The sequence below is a fragment of the Xenopus tropicalis genome, chromosome 7 (assembly GCF_000004195.4).
Source record: "Xenopus tropicalis strain Nigerian chromosome 7, UCB_Xtro_10.0, whole genome shotgun sequence".
Lineage (NCBI taxonomy): Eukaryota > Metazoa > Chordata > Amphibia > Anura > Pipidae > Xenopus > Xenopus tropicalis.
In genome coordinates, this window is record NC_030683.2 from 103,034,899 (window position 1) to 103,051,866 (window position 16,968).

A 16,968-nucleotide genomic window follows, 5' to 3' on the forward strand; every position below is an offset into this window, starting at 1 on the left:
TACGGTAATTTGGACCCTAGCAACCAGAAACTGTTGATTTTCCATACTCCAGGAGCTTCTGAACAAAAAAAATAATAATAAAAATTAAGACCAACTGCAAAATGTCTTAAAATGTAACTCTCTATGCACCTTTCCACTGATTATTCAAATGCCCTGTCAAGGGACCACTAATGGCAGTTTCTTTCTATCTCTCTATTTCTTGCAGAACCTGTTTGCAACGGAAAAGTCAGCACATAATTCAGACTAACATCTCTTTGTCTTTGGTCCTGACGAACTGATGTACAGGACACACTAAAATAAGATTGTATAAACCAGTGGTGGGCAAACTTATGAGCCAAACTGAGCCAAATATCCACAAAACAGTGATTGAAATTTCTTTTGAGAGCCAAATTTGTTGCAGACTGTCTCTGGCTCACTTGTTCAAGAAACGAGTGAGCCTCCCCTGCACTGCGTATCCCACCCCCCACCTGTACCGCGTCTCCCGTAGCCCAAAGACCACCCCCTCCTGCTGATTTTTGCTACAGGCAATGAAAATGCGATCGCACTATACGTGCGACCCACACCTGGAAGAGCCAAATTCAAGGGCCTAAAGAGCCGCAGTTTGCCCACCACTGGTATAAACCAAAGGGTTCAGAAAAATTTCTATTGACCTTTTCTATTTCCCCTATTAAAGGGGAGGTTCACTTTTGAGTTAACTTTTGGTTTGTTATATAATGTCTAATTGTAAGCAATTTCTCAGTTGGCCTTCTTTTATTCCCTTTTTTTTTTAGTTTTTAAATGATTTGCATTCTTTTTTTTCCCCTCTTTCCAGCTTTCAAACTGGCCCCATTTAAAAAAACAAATGCTCTGTAAAACTACAAATTTTCTTTAATCATCTTTCTATTCAGGTGCCCTCCTATTTATATTACAGTGTATCATACAAATCAATGCATAGTTGCTAGGGTAATTTGGACCCTAGAAACCAGATTGTTGAAATTGCAAATTGGAAAGCCTTTGAATAAAAAGCTAAATAACTCAAAAACCACAAATAATAAAAAATGAAGACCAATTGAATATCACTCCCTATGTAAGAGTGGAAGCAATTTAGATTTCCCTATTAAAGTCAATTAATAAAAATATAAATTGTCTGTTGTTGGCTCCTCCCACTTTGGGTCATCAATTTAGGGAGTGCAGCTGTAAGAGGTGCAGCTGTAAGAGTGGCAGCTGTTTGAAAATCTTCCCTGTCAAAGTCAATGGGAAAATTGGGGTGTTCGGTGTGGCGCACACAAAAAAAGGGAGGGCGGCATCGCTTAGAAAAGCACAAGCAACCTGCTCCGCTATAGGGTGAAGAAGTGTGGAGAGTCTGGGTGTTGTACCCCTAAAACTGTAGGAGAAGTAGTGTTTAGAAAATGGGGGGTGCTATGAAGAAGAAGCGGAATAATAAGCTGAAGTGGACGAACAGTAGGTTGGGTTGAAACAACATAATTAAAAATAACTGCAAAAGAACAATATTGTTTATAGAGAACTAGGCGCCACTGTATGCTGGGCCCTCTACTTTAGCAGGTCCCGCTGGGGGTGGCCATGCTGGGACACATACATGTGCACACTGAGCCTTGGGTCACTCCATATGTGCACGCGCTGCTGTAGTGCAGGCTTTATTAGCTCACACATGTGGGGGGAACAGATATTCTGTGATTTTAAAAAGACATCCATCTGTTACCAATTCTATATGCTTGGCACACAGTCGGTTTGTTCAATAACAATAGTTGAGGTGACATGGACACGGATCTTTTGACCACCAGCGTTTGCCTTTGGGGCCAATCACCCCATGTTCCCTAGGCCTTACTGTGGCGTTACATGTGCTGACAAGCAGGCCAAGCAGGCTAGAACAGTGCTATTCAACTTATTAGTTATATTCCCCAATGCATCTGTGGATCTGAACTTGAAAGCTGTGTTTCTTATTAAAGGGGATGTAAACCCAAACAAAAATTTTATTTTTGATGAAAGTTCAATACATTATTTACAAATTGTCATTTTGAATGAATGATGCCAGCAGGCAGTGTATAGCAAGGGATAGACTGGTATTGCTTTCTGTACCAGTGACACAAACAGCTTGATGTGAAGATGTGCATATGCAATTCACTGAGGAAGAGGCTCACAGAGGCTGCTGGCTACTCCCAATCCCTGGCACTGAGAGAGTTTCTATGTGATGTAGATATAATTGTTATTGTTATCTCAGGGTGCAACTAATCCACTAAATATATTTGAGTAAAGATTTATAGCAAGAAACATATATTTATGGGGACAGAGGGAGTCGCCAAATAAGGGTTCCCTGTGTTATGAAGGTTTCTGTAGCATGTCTGGCATATTTGTAGATTGTAAGCTCTTTTGGGCAGGGCTCTCTTCCCCTCTTGTATCGATTGCTTTATATGTTACTCTGTATGTCCAATGTATGAAACCCACTTATTGTACAGTGCTGCGGAATATGTTGGCGCTTTATAAATAAATGTTAATAATAATAATAATAATTGTGGTACTGACATGAGGGTCACTTCCTGATTCCCAAGATGCAATAGTTTCTACTTAGAGAATAGTTTAAGGCCAACAGCCAAGCTGCTTTATCACTGCCAGAGTAATGAATAATTCCTGTTGATGCCCCCAACCATCTGCCCCCAATACCTAATTTGTATATACCATTTCACCTACTAAGGATAAAGCCTTCTTATTGTTGAGGCTCCCATCTCTACCCACTATTCAGGCTAAGGAAAGGACACCCTATAAGTTAAGGCCCCCTGGTTACACAGCCCTAGCAACAGCAACGAATTAAACCATGGCTGATGAATGAGGGAATCTTTCCAACACATATGGCAGCACAGTAACTGCACTAATTCAATAGGCCACACATACAAAGCAATGCTCCTTGTACATAATAGGCTATGTATGAACTGCCCATCAAAGGGGAAATAAATGCCAAATACAATGTATAAAACCCACTTATTGTACAGTGCTGCGGAATATGTTGGCGCTTTATAAATAAATATAATATTAATATACACCTTGCTCAAAAACAGAGTAAACTTAAGTGCAGCACTTGTCATATGATGAGAGGTGACTTCACACCCAGGGATGTGGCAGTTGGTTCAGTCCGTTGGTTGGCATAGTGGTGAGAGGTAAGGATCAATCTCCTCTGATAGATTTGTTTTATTTTTGTTAAAAAAGAGGGGAAATGGTTGGGTGCCACCCCCAGACTAGTGGATGTCGCTTGTCTCACTGATTTTAGTGAATTTGGAGACTTTTCCCCTAAAGTTGGCTTTGGAGATGCCTTTAATCTTAGCACTGGTTGGGAGACACAGACCCAAGATTGGACATTATGCAGGGCTGCCAGCAAATAAACACTATTTTCACTCGGGCCCCCATAAAAATAAAACATTTGGGGACCCCTGTGCCACATGATAAAATATTTTACTTTTGTTTCCCCTACTAAGGATAAAACCTTCTTATACTTGAGACTCCCATCTTTACCCACTATTCACGCTAAGAAAGGGACACCCTATAATTTAAGGCCCCCTGGTTATACACCCTTAGCAACAGCAGTGACTAAAACCATGGCTGATGAATGAGGGAATCTTTCCAACACATATGGCAGCACAGTAACTGCACTGACTCAATAATCCACTCATACACAGCAATGCTCTGTGTACATAATAGGCTATGTATGTACTGCCCATCTAAGGTCAGATAAATGCCATATGCTACTCATCAACAGGTTAAACTTACCCTTAAAGTGTAGCACTTGTCATTATTATTATTAACATTTATTGTCATGTGATGAGAGCTGACTTCACATCCAGGGATTTGGCAGTTGGTTTAGTCCGTTGGTTTGCATTGTGATGAGAGGTAAGGATCAATCTCCTCTGATAGATTTGTTTTGCTAAAGAACCTTTATTTTTGTTAAAAAAAAGAGGGGAAATGGTTGGGTGACCCCCCCAGACTAGCGGATGTCGCTTGTGTCACTGATTTTAGTGAATTTGGAGAATTTCCCCCTAAAGTTGGCTTCACACCCAGGGATTTGGCAGTTGGTTTTAGTCCGTTGGTTTGCATTGTGGTGAGAGGTAAGAACCCATCTCCTCTGATAGATTTGTTTTGCTAAAGAACCTTTATTTTTGTTAAAAAAAGAGGGGAAATGGTTGGGTGACCCCCCCCCCAGACTAGCGGATGTCGCTTGTGTCACTGATTTTAGTGAATTTGGAGACTTTTCCCCTAAAGTTGGCTTTGGACATGCCTTTAATCTTAGCACTGGTTGGGAGACACAGACCCAAGATGACGTTATGCAGGGCTGCCAGCAAATATACACTTTTTTCACTCATGCCCCCATAAAAATAAAACATTTGGGGACCCCGTGCCACATGATAAAATATTTTATTTTTGTTCCAGTATTGTCAGATTAATTAGAGTTTTGCCCCTTTGCCCCTGGGTATCTGCCCTGCTCTTATGTTTAACTGAATAAATACCAATACTTTTTCATTGTACAGAATAACATTTATTAGCAAGTTGCCTGCACTTTACCTTAAAATTCCCTGGCTGTGGGGCAACAGGGAGAAATGGCAGGGTCATTATTGAATAAAATAATATTTAATTACCGCTCCTTAGTTACCCATTAATATATGGTACTTTGGCCATGTTGGGCCTTGAGCACTTACTGCCACATTGTTTGTGCTGCCAACCCCCTAATTAATCTCACTTTGGGTTTGGGCTGCTTATTTACCTCCCTGCCCTGCTTTAAATGATGTTTATGGCAGGGGGCATTTCTGAACACTGGGTAAAGCGCCACTGGGGCAGTAATCCATGGCAGCCATTCGAATGCTTGCGTTTTTTGGTTCTGTTGATAAATGAGTCCAACAGAAACGTTTCGCTTAGTTTAGTCACAGGGCCTGATTTACTGTTTGTGTGGGATAAATCTAAATCATTTACTGTATTTATACAGAGCCGGCACTTTGCATTAATAACAGGGATCTTACAATAATATAACAAACAAGGGTTTACAGAGTCACTAAGGGACTGCAATTTTAGGTTTTAAAATGTGGGTGGAGCTGCCAACAGCCAATCATATTTTACCTATTGAATTTTTTTTTTGTCAGGGTTCCCAAACTTTGCACAGTCAGTCACTGGCTGACTTCATATTCCATAACCAACTCTCAACTTTTGCTGCAGATTTTATCCCACTCCCACGGGTACTATACACAGGTAATATACACAGGTACTATACACAGGTACTATACACAGGTAATATACACAGGTACTATACACAGGTAATATACACAGGTACTATACACAGGTAATATACACAGGTAATATACACAGGTACAATACACAGGTACTATACACAGGTAATATACACAGGTACTATACACAGGTAATATACACAGGTACTATACACAGGTACTATACACAGGTATTATACACAGGTAATATACACAGGTACTATACACAGGTACTATACACAGGTACTATACTCGGGTACAATACACAGGTACTATACACAGGTAATATACACAGGTACTATACACAGGTACTATACACAGGTACTATACACAGGTACTATACACAGGTATTATACACAGGTACAATACAGTTCTAAAGGCTGAATCACTAGTTGAAATTAAATTGTTTTTTGCCTGACCTGACATTTATAAAATCCCTATCCCCTACCCTGAATGATGGATGGTAAGTTAACTCTTTCCCTCTAAAAAAGCTCATTGTGCTTTTATATATTTGTTGTTTTTTTGCACTTACTATTTTGTCTTTTACTTTTGTCATTGTTTTGTTCATTTCTAGTTAGTTACAGTGGGGCCAATGTTGTGTATCAGTGCCAGTGTTATAGTGCCAGGGCCTGAATATCTGTACCCACTGCTTCTAACTGTATATAATGTGCTGGTTTTATAAATACAGACTGTGTCTCACTGTATATAATGTGCTGGTTTTGTAAATACAGACTGTGTCTCACTGTATATAATGTGCTGGTTTTGTAAATACAGACTACGTCTCAATGTATATAATGTGCTGGTTTTGTAAATACAGACTGCATCTCACTGTATATAATGTGCTGGTTTTGTAAATACAGACTGTGTCTCACTGTATATAATGTGCTGGTTTTATAAATACAGACTACGTCTCAATGTATATAATGTGCTGGTTTTGTAAATACAGACTACGTCTCACTGTATATAATGTGCTGGTTTTGTAAATACAGACTACATCTCACTGTATAAAATGTGCTGGTTTTGAATATACAGACTGCATCTCACTGCATATAATGTGCTGGTTTTATAAATACAGACTGCGTCTCACTCTATATAATGTGCTGGTTTTGTTAATACAGACTGCATCTCACTGCATATAATGTGCTGGTTTTGAATATACAGACTGCATCTCACTGTATATAATGTATACATACTATGTGGTTGCTAGGATAAATAAGACCCTAGCAACCAGATAGCTGCTGAAATACCAAATGGAGAGCTGCTGAACAAAAAGCTAAATAACTGAAAAACTATTAAAACTAAAAGAGGACCAATTGCAAATTGTCTCAATATCAATGTCTACATTATATTAAAAGTTAATTTAAAGGTGACCTACCCCTTTAAGCTAACTGATCCCAAGCACAAATGGATGGAAAACCCCTCACAGAAGTACACGTATGAATACTTTTACATCCTAAGCATTTTAGGGTAAAAAAGCTCTCCCATCCACACTTTTGCCCAGTATCCCTGGGAGTCAGTGGGAACCACAAGAGGTAGTTGGGAGGTTCATTTTTTACACCAGCAGCGAATCCACTAAGTCTCACATTAGCTTTAGGTCAGTCTCTGTATGGCCCATCTTTAGCCTCCCCAAACAAAAAAGTCACCCTCCGCCTATGGCCTTCCTCTGTATTTTATAGGAAAAGTTTTGTGACAAATGCTGACTTTTTATCCTTTTTATTCTTTTATCCCATACAGTGTTGTGCGACCTTCAGAGCTATTTTTTCGTCAGTGCTTCAGTGCGATCTTTCTACCACAGGATTTTTCTGGCTATTCCACAGTTCAGTTTTTTCCATTCTTTTCTGAACTAGTGTATTGAATAGCCAGCTTCGACTGAGGGAGAGACCCCCTCGGGGTACCCCGGCCTTGTGCCGGGCCCCTCGACTTCAGCCAGAAGCCAGAGTCATCTTAGGCTTCTGGTTCTGATCATCTGGACATCAGACTTCATCGGGACAGCAGATATCATCTGGTAATCTTGCAAATCCAGTTGTTACAGAAACCTGTTGCCCATTTTTAGGAGAATTGTCTTCTTTGGGGGTTGACAAATCTCTTCATGTGCTATTGCCCTTAGAGCAGTCTGCCCTAAATAAACGGGGGGTGCCACTTTGTTAGATCTCTTTCCTGGGCCTGCGCTCCTTTCTTCAATAAGTACCCTGACCAGGGGAATGTACTGCAGGCAGCCATGTCACAGTAGTGAATCCTTCCCTATTGCTGTTAACATAATGCTCATTTGTACACCTCTTTTGCCTTTAGGTTGCTGTAGCGCAAGGAAGATGCCGGCGCTTCGGGTAATGTATCTGTTTCTTTTCTAGTTCCAAAAAAAGAGAAACACACTCTCCTTTTTACACATGTAATGGAAAATATAGCCTCCTCTTAAGCATCTCGCTGTCTGTTTGCACAACTCCTACTTCTGTGCCTGTTCCACAAATAGGTGGGGGCTGCCATACAGTTTGCCTTTGTGCAGCAATCCATTAAAGAACAAAGAAAGGCTAATTCACTTAGTGCTCAATGTTTTCCACTGTGGCCAGTTCTCCTAACAAATTTGTACCCCCCCCCCCCCAGTGAGCCTGGCTTTTTTCCTTAAAAGTCTGAAAAAACAACAGGCACCTAAAGCAAGCAGTATGGCAGCTCTCACTAATATTAATAGAGGTGACAGGTGGAGTGGGGGGGCTAATTACAAACAAAATGCCATAACCCTTATGCCTGACATGCCGTCACTATTCTCCTTAAAGCCAGATGCGTTTCAAATTGTGTCACTAAAGCTCTTTCTTTCATTTACAGATGCTACTCCGTGCCCTGGAGGATTTCAGGGCAGAAAATACAAACTTTGAAGAAATTCTTTCCTATTACGGTAAAATCCTATATTAGTCATAAATTCTTTAAGTCATTGTGCTTGTCAGTAGGCCAACAGCTTTTCCCTGGGATTAGAAAGTGTCACTCCCAGCATTCCCATGTACATCAGCAGCTTTATTTTGCTTAAACTTGATTCACCCAAGCTACTATCTTGGTACCTGTACAAACTGGGTATGCATCAATGACTGTGCTGAATCCTTTGAGATGGGTGCATATGCAGTCCAAAAAGCCCTTGCCAGGGGCAAATAGATATAGTACTGCCTTTTTTTCTGCAGCAATTTGTTTCTGCTTTATGGTATCTGACTGCCCTTGTACCCAGCTTGGATCAATTGAAGTGATACCTGGGAATAGGGGAAAAATGGGGTTGTAGCACTCTGTAGGGAAGTACCCTGGGCTTTGCTAGTTAGTCCTCCAGATGGAAGAAAATGATTTTGGTCTCTAGTGTATGGCTACAAAACTATCACCAGTGCTCTAGACTTTATTGGGGTTATGTAATATTTAATATTTACTGGTCACCTGCTTAAAAGCAAACATTTCATTGTTGGCTAATGGGTTGCTGCACTTGGGCAAACTTAGCGGCTTTTATTACATATGGGGGTAAGTCTTCTGAAAGGTCCAGTACATGCTATTAAATGGGAAGTAGTCTAGAAAATATGACATTTTAGTCCAAAATATAAAAGATCGGAAAAGTGACAACACTGGCCATGGTTGCAGCATTAGGTGATTATATGTAAATTAATTTCCCTCCTTTAGCTCAGTGCTTAATAAAAATGTATTTTTCTCTGCAGAACTTTTTTACAGGCAGCAGTTTGGAAAGATGGAAGACCTGTAAGTAAAACAAAAATGCTCTTTTTACGTGTTCAGTATTGTTTGCCATTGCCCCAGGGAAAGTCCAAGGCCAATAAGGGTAGAAAATGGCATACCTTGAGGCCCATGCCCTTTGTGATTGGTCTGCAGGCTATGCTCTGTGCCTTGTGCCAGATTTAGAATCTGCTGCAAAGTAAGTAAAGGGCTCTCCTGCACCTTGTGGCACCTGAAGTTCTCTACTTTGTGTATCTTTGTGAAAGCTGGGGGTGTTCCAGGGGACAGTCACATACCCCCAACCACTTGCCCTCTCTAAATGTAGCACTGTCACATGCAGCCAGTGTCACATTCAGAGACAGGTGCAGTCCTTTGCACAAAATGGTGCCATGTGCGCAGTGCAAAAACCAGGTGCAAATCCTCTTGCCCCATGCATGGTAAATGTGTACCCTTATGTTTCTACCTTTAGAATGGATAAACTTATTTTTCCTTTTATTAATTCTCGTTGGGATTTCTTTTTTAGAGAACATTTTCTTAGATCTTATGCCGCCAGCCACAAAACCATTCATAAGGAGAACATCGCCAACTACTTGACGATGATCCAGTATCGGGTAAGAAAGAAATCCAAAAATATATGTTTAAATAAATAGTGAATAAATGACATTAAATAGATCACAAACCCTTGTCCTTGCATGTTTCATAGCTGGATCTGGACTCCACATGGTGAGATGGCACAAGGCTAAGGCAATCCATATTGGACTGGTGTGTCTGGGGCCCACCAGGAATACCATCCCAGGGGCCTCCACCCAGATTGTAAAGTCCGCTAGGCTTGCCCCTGCCCCCCCCAGTACAGCACTGCATCACATTTTATTTGACATTAGGGGTGGAGCATTGTAACTGGGTCAGGCAGGGGCTAGTTCTGCGGGGCCTGCTGGGTTTTTTCCAAGTGTCCCATGGTCCAGTCCAACGCACATGCGCATCCTTTTCGATCACATCCGGAGCACTGGGGACAGGATGTATGTGAGCAAATTTTACTTGCAGCTGGGCAGAATGCCACCCTAGGCACGGGCCTTTGTGGTATCACCACAATTCCGGTCCTGTGTACACGAGCCCCTAGGAGTCAGCCAGGGAGTCATAAATATAATGAGGATATAGAAAAACTACTTGCAGAACTTACTGTGGGATCCAGCCTTTCCCTTATAGGTCTGATCACAAGAGGAATAGCACCGATTCATAGATTCCATTCTCACACTGCTACTTTTTTTTATTTTACAGGAACATCTGAAAGTGCTGGAGAGGGCGTATTTCCGCCTCTATAAAGTCCTATATCTGTCTCCTGTAAGTATTATTATTGTTATCACAGAGAAATGTATTATTCACTGGGTGCATCTATCATTTTTGGGGGGTGGGCTTGTAAGGTCACCCACTAAGTGCCATTTTCACCACCAACAAAACTCTTAAAAATGGTACAATGCAGTATGGGGTTATTAACTGACACTGCATAGGCTTGTGTTACAAGGGACCCCATGGGTGCAGTAGTAACAATGGTACAAAGTATTGCTTCATATTGTGTCTCTTCTCCCACAGAATGTCCATGAAGGAAGAACAACCATTATGAGACAGTACTTCGAGTACAAAGCACTCCGTAGAGTAAGTTGATCATTGCTCACTGTCCCTCATGCTTTTTTGAATATTTATTGCCAAATTTCTATAGGATAAACTAAGGGGCTGATTTATTTCTTAAATGTCACTATAATGCTAGAATCGTTCTTACAAGAATCGAAAAAAACTCAACAAATTCGAATTTAAAAGGACGTTTGTTTCCATGAATCCTCTTTATTTTTTCTAAACAGGAATTTTTTTGGAGCATTGGCACTCATTCTTGGAAAACAATAATGTGTTTAAGTTTCACTTGAAACCCGGTAACTTAAAGAGCCGAAATTCCAATTTTCAAATCAGAATTTCGGCTCTTCTAGTGTAGAGAGTGCTATTGTTATAGCCCCCCCCTCGCCCCCTCTGATGCGAAAAACTAAATGCAGGGGGAGCGAGGGGGTGGCATCAGCTTGGCCACCTCAAGGTGGCTAGGACCCCTATATACTAAACTAAGACTAAGGGCTATATTTATCATGCTGTGTAAAAAGTGGAGTGCAAAAATTACTGGTGATGTTGCTCATAACTATTTTTCTCTCTTCCCTTTGCTCCTATCCTTGTTTCTTCCCCTGCACTCACAGACTGTAAGAAGAAATCTGAGGGGCATCCGGAAGAAGATCTTGGAGAAGGAAAAGGAGTTAGAAGAAGTTGCTGGGTATGTTTTCAGCAAATGGCACTTTTCATTCCAGTTACTGACACACATGAGCAATGTTTTTTAAAAAAAATGATGTCTTAAGTGGAGAGTATGCGCCTAAACACTCTTTAACACAATAAACAGGACTTGGTTACAGGCCCCTCAAGAGATCTAGAAGGTTAATGGTTTGGGGAAGTACAGGAACATAACCATCACATATATCTCACTTATTGCCCTGATCACAAAATATGCCTCCATGTGCCTGCATTAAAAACTATGGCACGCAGAGCGGATCGGATGTTGGCCTGAAATACGCAGTAGCGGACATTTTCCAGGCCAACCTCTGATTTGTTCCGCTCTGTGTGCCCACACTCTGGTGGTTGTTGTATGTTTTTAATGCGGGCACACGGAGGAGTGTAGGCAAGTGGATCTGCTTCTCTCAGCCTGGCCGCAAAATGCAGGGCTGAGAGAAGCAGATATATGCACCGTGTTCCTTTGTCCTAATACTTAGGTAAAGGCAATTGGGGTATATCATTCCCCCAGTTATAATAACTGTAGTTTAAATGCTTGGGAAATGAATAACAATACTAACTGATTTTAATATTTTTTTTTATGTTCAGGACCAGTAAACTTCAAGAAGAGCCTCTTGCCCCAGAGAAGAACAAAGGGCAGGAGCCTCCTGTTTCAAGGGAGGAGGAGGAAGTGCCGCCTGCCGAAGAAAATCTCACCCTGAGAAGACGGTTCCAGAGAATATGGGTAATATATTTATATTATTATATTTATGTTCCAGTTATTTAGACTGTGTTTCCAAGCAATTGGAGCAATAGAAAGGCAGCCATAGTGAGTATAAACCTCATACACTCTATGCCCCTTCAGCCTGTAGGCTAATAAGCCAGAGGCCAAAATTGCTTGGCGGGTCTATGGCCCCTTTAGGTTGCACTAGGGACTTAGATATCCCCTTTGAAAATGTTTTTTCCACTGGCAACTAGACTGGCGCTGGTCATCAATATAAGAATTAAAGGTGCTATTTCAGTTAGCTGATATGTGGTAGGCATAGACTAAGCCTCTTATATCCTAAAAGCAAGCATTTATCTGTAATATTATTACATTATTATTTTTAGTTCAATAATCCCTTTTCTTCTTTTTTCAGATTTCCACCAGAAGATTCATGAGGCAGGCTTGCTGTCTCCATCCTCCCCCAGCTCCCTGATTCCCTTCAAAAGCACCCGCCCCTACAAAAGTACCCACCCACCCCTAAAAATCGCCCACCCGCCCCTAAAAATCGCCCACCCGCCCCTACAAAATCGCCCACCCGCCCCTACAAAATCATCCACCCGCCCCTACAAAATCGCCCCTACAAAATCGCCCACCCGCCCCTACAAAATCGCCCAACTGCCCACCTGCCCCTACAAAATCGCCCACCAGCCCCTACAAAATCACCCACCTGCCCCTACAAAATCGCCCACCTGCCCCTACAAAATCGCCCGCCCGCTTCTACAAATCGCCCAACCACCCCCCCGCCCCCATAAAATCGCCCGCCCCCCCGCCCCCATAAAATCGCCCGCCCCCCCGCCCCCATAAAATCGCCCGCCCCCATAAAATCGCCCGCCCCCCCGCCCCCATAAAATCGCCCGCCCCCCGCCCCCATAAAATCGCCCGCCCCCATAAAATCGCCCGCCCCCCGCCCCCATAAAATCGCCCGCCCCCCGCCCCCATAAAATCGCCCGCCCCCCCGCCCCCATAAAATCGCCCGCCCCCCCGCCCCCATAAAATCGCCCGCCCCCCCGCCCCCATAAAATCGCCCGCCCCCATAAAATCCCCCGCCCCCATAAAATCCCCCGCCCCCATAAAATCGCCCGCCCCCCGCCCCCATAAAATCGCCCGCCCCCCCGCCCCCATAAAATCGCCCGCCCCCATAAAATCGCCCGCCCCCCCTCCCCCATAAAATCGCCCGCCCCCCCGCCCCCATAACATCGCCCGCCCCCCCGCCCCCATAACATCGCCCGCCCCCCCGCCCCCATAACATCGCCCGCCCCCCCGCCCCCATAACATCGCCCGCCCCCATAAAATCACCCGCCCCCATAAAATCACCCGCCCCCCACCCCCATAAAATCACCCGCCCCCCCGCCCCTGCAAAATCACCTGCCCGACCCTACAAAATCACCCGTTACCCCAGTCGTAAGCAGAGTACATGATCCAGGGTGTAAAAACCGACTGCCGTTTCTAGGAGTCAGGAAGGAATTTTTACCCTCAGTGCAGATTGGCCTGAGCATTGGGGTTTTTTTTGCCTTTCTTTGGATCATCATCTGCATCCATGAAACCAGCTGTGGCCCCTGGGATCACTTTGGCTCCGTGCAGACCTAGCCAGAAGGTAACATCACACCCCTAGGGCAGGGCTAGGTCCATTTTTGCACAAAGAAGGGCAAGGAGAGGGAGCTGGTTCGTTACGCTTGGGTGCTTCCCAATTGCCCTGCTTTTGAGCCTGCAAGGTGTTTTAGGAGCCAAAGCTTGTTTCAGGGAAAGCCCAACCACCTTTTGACTTATTAATAAATCCTGTTACCCAACAGATTTTCCCATAAACATGTCTCTGTGTCTTTGTGAATCACTATGGTAAATATTGAGGAGAGGGAAGTGGCTCCTATGCCTGATTCTACTAAGGTGACTGACCAATTGTGTGTTGGAGTAAGTAATACCTGTGGGGGCTGCTCAAAATGGGCTGGGCAGGGTGGGGTAAAAGTAAGTGATATTGCTGGTAGAGAGGTTTAGTTGAAGAACTGAATGGGTTAATATCTCTGCAGGGGGTTGCTAGAATTGTGCTGTGGAACTAAATTGGTTAAAATTTACACAATGAGACTAATACATACAGGGAGGATATCCCACATACTATATTATTTTAAATACTCAACATTAATTGTTGAAGGATATTGCTTTGCTCCATAGACTGCATGGACTCTAAATGACAAGGGCCCTACTATGTTGGTGCATAAACAATGTGATAGGGGCCTTAGCTAAGAAGCTGCCCTGGGGCAGGGAATAATGTGAATAATTTATGTGTATATGAATATATATGTATGGGTACTATATAAAGGCTAACAATAACAACAATAATATTAGTCATAGAAGTCCTTGGTTACTACTGATATCCTAAGAAAAAACAATACCCATGAACTTGCAAAGCATTCCTAATCAACTTTGCTTAGTGATGTCTTCAGTTCTAAACAGTGGTTAGTGATGTAGCTTGTGTTTCATGATATTATATGCCATTGTGTGCAATTGGATTCCATGGCACCCACACCCATGGGCCAACCTGCCCACATAAGTTCTCAATGTATTTGCTGGGGGTGGGTAGATGTACAAAGGTTGCTACTGGGCCCCTCTCTGAACCCACCACTGATTAGACATGCCCACAGGGTTTCATGACCCCCATGTACAAGATCACATGGCAAAACATACAGTAGAGATAATTCTCTTCCTCAGATAATTATGCTCCATGCACAGGGGGACATGTAGAATCGGCACATACATTTTTCATGCATGTTTTTACATGAACCGACCAATAGAGAACTGTGCAAGTCTATTTTTGCAGACCCATTTCCAACCTGTAATGGATTCCCCCCAACACACATTGTGCGCAACACACCTCAATATTTTTATTGCCTTTATTTCATCCTCTGTGCAGTCTCTACTACCTATGTCTTAAATCCCTTATTATATTGATAATGAATGAGGGCAGAGGCTTTCTTGTTTGTTACTACTACCAAAGCTAATGTAACCTACCTCTTGGCACATCATGCATTTCTGTTTGATTTCTCATGCATATGTAGAAATGAAAGGAGAAGGAAAGTTTTTTGGTATTTTACTGTCAATATATTCGCCACATTGGTACCACCTATAACACTATATTTATTCTGCAGAAAACTTTACCATTACTGAGTAAAGAGCCCTAGAAGCCTTCGCTGTTTGCAGCTGCCATCTTAGCTTGGTGTTCCTAGCTTCCTCTACCTGTACTATTAAGGTTCCTCTGTCTTCTCTTTCCACCTTTTCCTACTGTATTTGTTTACTTAATATGGTAAATGGATAAACAATTGGTTGCATTGTTGGTAGCTCCGCCCACTTTTTCTAACCTTGAACCACAATTACCTGGTGCCTAACTCTACAAAGTTTGGGGACCCCGGTGTTATTACTGTGAGAATGGTAGCAGGTTGGATTTCCTCCACTGAAAGTCAAAAGGTAAAATTTCATTGGCTGTTTGCAGCTCCACCCACTTGTGGGCATCCAAAAAATATCATATTTTCATTCAGGCTGACCCCATGACTATGTGATTCAAGTGTAGTGAGTGTAGCCTCAAAGCTGTAAGATTGGCAGCAGTTTCAATTTCCCCATTAAAGTCAATTGGTAAAATTTGATTGGCTGTTATTGGCTTCATTTGGGGGTGACCCCCTGATTATGTTATTCAAGTTTGGGGGCTGTAGCTTCAAAGCTGTAAGTGTGGCAGCAGTTTGAAAACCTTCCCTGTCAAAGTGAATGGAAAAATTCGGGGGTTCGGAGCGGCGCCACAAAAAGACGGGGGTCCGGATCGCTTAGAAAAGCACAAGCAACGCTCCACTATAGGGTGAAAAAATGTGGAGTTTGGGTGTTGTACCCCTAAAACTGTAGGAGGAGTAGAGTTTAGAAAATGGGGGGCGCTATGAAGAAGAAGAGGAAAAAGTGGAAGAATAAGCTGAAGGGGAAGGACAGAAGGGCGGGTTTTGCAACCCAACATAATAAGTTAAAGTGAAAGTTCAACCTTTGATAAATATGCATTTAAAAATACCATAGAAATGAATGGAGAGTGGCGGAATTTGACTTAAGCAGACTGTGACGAGTTCGAACTTCACTTTTTGATAAATATACCTCTAGGATTGAAAGATAGACAGTCTGTTATCCTGACATGAAGTGAGTATTTCAGGGTAGAGGCGACTGTGTGGCAGGCAGGGACTTGAGAGAGTTAGGTGTGGGTAACGGAGAATCTACGGGTGAAGCAAGGGCACGGTATGTGAGGGCACCGCTAAGAATTAGGGGGAAAGGTGGAGAGGGGGCCCCTGTACGGCTAATAGCACTCTGTCTGTGCGTTCCTACATGACTGGGGTCCTACAGGCTTCAGGGGAGGAACAGTGAGTGAGAAGTTGAGAGAGAGAATCTGCTGAAGCGTTACAATGTAACTAAGCTGCCTTTAATCAAATGTGCTTTGCTCATTGCATCATTCTGTAATATGACTTTTTTTTTACGCTAATTCTCAAACAAATTCGTCAATGGCAAAATGTGAATTTTACAGGTACACATCTGTACCTGGTGAAAAATTTTGCTCATCACTAGCCCTCAGAACAAGATAACTGACTAGACTTTAGGAAAATGACCACAAATGACCATAAAAATAGTGCTCATTTGTCTGGGTCCAACTCAGCCCTCTGTGCTCACAGGCCCCTAGGAGTTGCAGGATCAGCTTCTCCTATTTCTATATCACTGATGTAAATCAGCCTTCAGTATGATCTTACATATTCTTTGTAGTTCTGCGCATTTCCTTTCGGTGCACCCTGGAGTATAGTTTAAATAATACCCTCCCACCGGTTCTAATAGAACCAAAGGAAACTGAGGAGGTTAAAATGCAGCATATACAAAACTAAATCAGACTTCCCTTTCCTGTTAGAGAGGGAGAATTTACTAGATATATATCCAAATGTCACAATAGTCCCATGGTTTGATTTACTTAGCAAT

The 16,968-nt window shown here is 42.7% G+C and overlaps 1 long non-coding RNA gene across 1 annotated transcript; it reads left to right on the forward strand.

Annotated features, from left to right (window-relative positions):
* Positions 1 to 7,021: 7,021 nt before the first annotated feature.
* On the forward strand, positions 7,022 to 8,090 carry LOC116412439. The gene is made up of 3 exons (XR_004223699.1): positions 7,022 to 7,245; positions 7,530 to 7,564; positions 8,058 to 8,090. It is a non-coding gene; the product is annotated as an uncharacterized LOC116412439 (long non-coding RNA).
* The last annotated feature ends 8,878 nt before the right edge of the window (positions 8,091 to 16,968 follow it).